Below are 3359 nucleotides of genomic sequence, written 5' to 3'. Positions count from 1 at the left end.
AGAGGAGCCTGAAAGCTGAAGGCTCTGCCTCCCATTCTACTCTTACAAACCCTAGGAACTACAAGTAAGCCTGCAGTCTGAGAGCGAAGCGCTCTAATGGGGTAATATGGTACTACGAGGTCCCTAAGATAAGATGGGACCTGATTATTCAAAACCTTATAAGTAAGAAGAAGAATTTTAAATTCTATTCTAGAATTAACAGGAAGCCAATGAAGAGAGGCCAACACGGGTGAGATATGCTCTCTCCTGCTAGTCCCCGTCAGTACTCTAGCTGCAGCATTTTGAATTAACTGAAGGCTTTTTAGGGAACTTTTAGGACAACCTGATAATAATGAATTACAATAGCCCAGCCTAGAGGAAATAAATGCATGAATTAGTTTTTCAGCATCACTCTGAGACAAGACCTTTCTGATTTTAGAGATATTGCGTAAATGCAAAAAGGCAGTCCTACATATTTGTTTAATATGCGCTTTGAATCAGAGTAATAGTTCTGCTTTGTGGCCAGTAGTGCATGCTTATAATCTAAAATAGCATCCCGCCACACAAGAAGGAACACCTCTAATTTGGAACAACAACATTTCCGTTCCAAACCTCTAGTCTTCTGCCTGAGGTCACGCAAATAACCATTGAACCAAGGTGACTGTGCCTTAGGAGGGCATGACCTTAAAAGAGGAGGCGCAATCTTATCAAGTGTAGTTTTAAGCATTAAATTTAGACTACCCCCAAGGCTGTCTACTGATTTAGCATTCTCCAGATTCAAAGCTAAAATATCAGGTAATCTAGCCTCAAGTTCAGTCATAGTTGAGGGTTTAATGTGACACCGCAGTAGTAGACAAGGTTCTTGTTCCACTAAACGTGGCTGCGTAAATGTAAACCTGACAAGTGAATGGTCAGAGACTATAGATACAAGAGGCAAAATGTCAGTGTTTGTGACAGCAAACCCACGTGCAAGAATCAGATCCAGGGTATTTCCACTAATGTGTGTCGGGTCCTGAGTGCATTGCTGGAATCCTAAAGCATCCACAATTTGCATAAATGATTTACTAAGGGGATCAGAGGGCTTATTTATATGAATGTTAAAGTCACCAATAATAAAAATGTTATCTGCACTAGTTGACAAACTAGAGATGAATGCACCAAATTCATCTAAGAAATCAGAATATGGGCCAGGGGGCCTATAAACAGTGACAAAATAACATAGCTGAGCTCTAGTTTTATGACCCTGACAGTACTTAGCATCATGGGCGTAACGGAGAGTCAGATGCTCAAAGGAATTATATTTGTGACCCCCAACAGCTAATAAAGAAAACCTAGATTTGTAAATAAAAGCCACACCCCCGCCTTGCTTCACACCACGAGACACGTGACTAAATGTGTACGCTGGTGGACAGACCTCATTCAGAGGAAGGAGAGTTGTGGGTTTGAGCCGGGTTTCACACAAGCCAATCATATCTAAATGATGATCCATGATTAAATCATTAATCAACAATGATTTTGAGGACAGTGATCTGATGTTCAGGAGACCCAGGGTAAGGACCTCAGTGGGGATGACAGTCTGACTGTTCGGAACCCGGCGAAGCAAGCCCAGGTTCTGAGAGCGCCACTGGCGCACATCAATCCGGCAAAGACGTGGACGGCCGGGCCGACAGTCCTCAGAGCCGACCAGCGGCACCACACAGGCTCTAACCGGATCCACAAGGTACCAGGGCAGCACAGATAGATGCAAAATGTAGCAAAATTTAGCAATAATATTGCAAAAAGCAAAATTTTGCAAAAACATCTCTGTGAAAATGAAAATGGTGAAACAATGTATCTTAATCTAAAACATTGCATTAGGTCATGCTGTTCAATTTGGAAGCATCTGGGTTTTGATATATGTCATTCTGTAACCAGTACTGTGAGTTTCCATAACATTTTGCAGACATTGGCACAAATGACCTCATTCTGGGGTTATTCTGGGGTGTGTACAAAAGTAAACCCACCTTTTCAGGGTACAGGCTTGGGTACTCCCCAAAAGGTCAAACTACATCTACTCAAAAGTGTGTATAGACGCCATCTTTCATAAATTGGCCCTTCAACTAAAGGGCTCGTTCTGAATTCAGAAAAATGTCAATATTAACATTTTCATTCTGCTAAATTAACTAAATTCAATGTATTGAACTTAACAGTTCAAAGTATTTTGCAGTAATTCATAACATTCCTACAACTTAGATTAAATATTTGTAATAAAAAAAGTGTTCAGAATTCTCACACTTATGTCTGCCGAGGACGTAATAAAATCATAAGTGCTTATTTATTTGTCTGTCTGTCTGTTAGCAGGATTACGTTATAACTACTGCACATTTCAAATTGTTTTTGGAAATCATGGACGTCGTGTCCTCCAGACAAAAGAGGAAAAAGACCATCCAGATTATTACCAGCGCAAAGTTCAAAAGCCAGCATCTGTGATGGTATGGGGGTGTGTTAGTGCCCATGGCATGGACAACTTACACATCTGTGATGGTATGGGGGTGTGTTAGTGCCCATGGCATGGACAACTTACACATCTGTGATGGTATGGGGGTGTGTAGTGCCCATGGGCAACTTACACATCTGTGATGGCACCATCAATGCTGAAAGGTACATCCAGGTTTTGGAGCAACACATGCTGCCATCAAAGCAACGTCTTTTTCAGGGACGTCCGTGCTTATTTCAGCAAGACAATGCCAAGCCACATTCTGCACGTGTTCCAACAGTGATCAACCAAATCGAATGTTTTGTGATAATCAATATACGTTAATACAACATGCAACCCTGACTTCAAAAGATTTTTTGAACAGTATGTTGTTGCAAAGTAGTACATAGACTAAGACTAAGGGCAGTCTCCTCCTGCTGATATTTGGCCCCAATTTTCACCTCCAATTTCAAAATTGAGGAAATCAGGTAGGTGAAAGACGTATTGATTGCTATTTTATATTCACTTACATACAAGAGTAACCATTTATGGCTGAATACACCCAACATACTTACGGTTCCCATTACACAATTGTTTTTGCATATGCACTGGTACATGCACAAAACTCCACCCAAATTTTTCCCCACACTATTCCAAAAGGCTAAAATGTCTGTTAACATGCCAAAACCTTCTTCTGTTGCCTTTCATGGGTTTCATGTTGCAAAGGATGGTCAGAAGGTTTCTGCTCAGAGAACGCTTGGTCTTGATGACTGCATATTGTACCTACTTGTTCACTTTCACCTACTTTTACACATTACCGCTAAGGTGCACCAGTGAAAGTCAATTATTTATATTTTCTGGATCATGATTTATCCTAGTGTTGTGAATTTTTTTGTTTTTTGCACCAAAAACATAGACAATCGGC

The sequence above is a fragment of the Thalassophryne amazonica genome, chromosome 17 (assembly GCF_902500255.1).
Source record: "Thalassophryne amazonica chromosome 17, fThaAma1.1, whole genome shotgun sequence".
In the NCBI taxonomy this organism is placed as follows: domain Eukaryota; kingdom Metazoa; phylum Chordata; class Actinopteri; order Batrachoidiformes; family Batrachoididae; genus Thalassophryne; species Thalassophryne amazonica.
Note: the sequence above shows the minus strand (reverse complement) of the source record.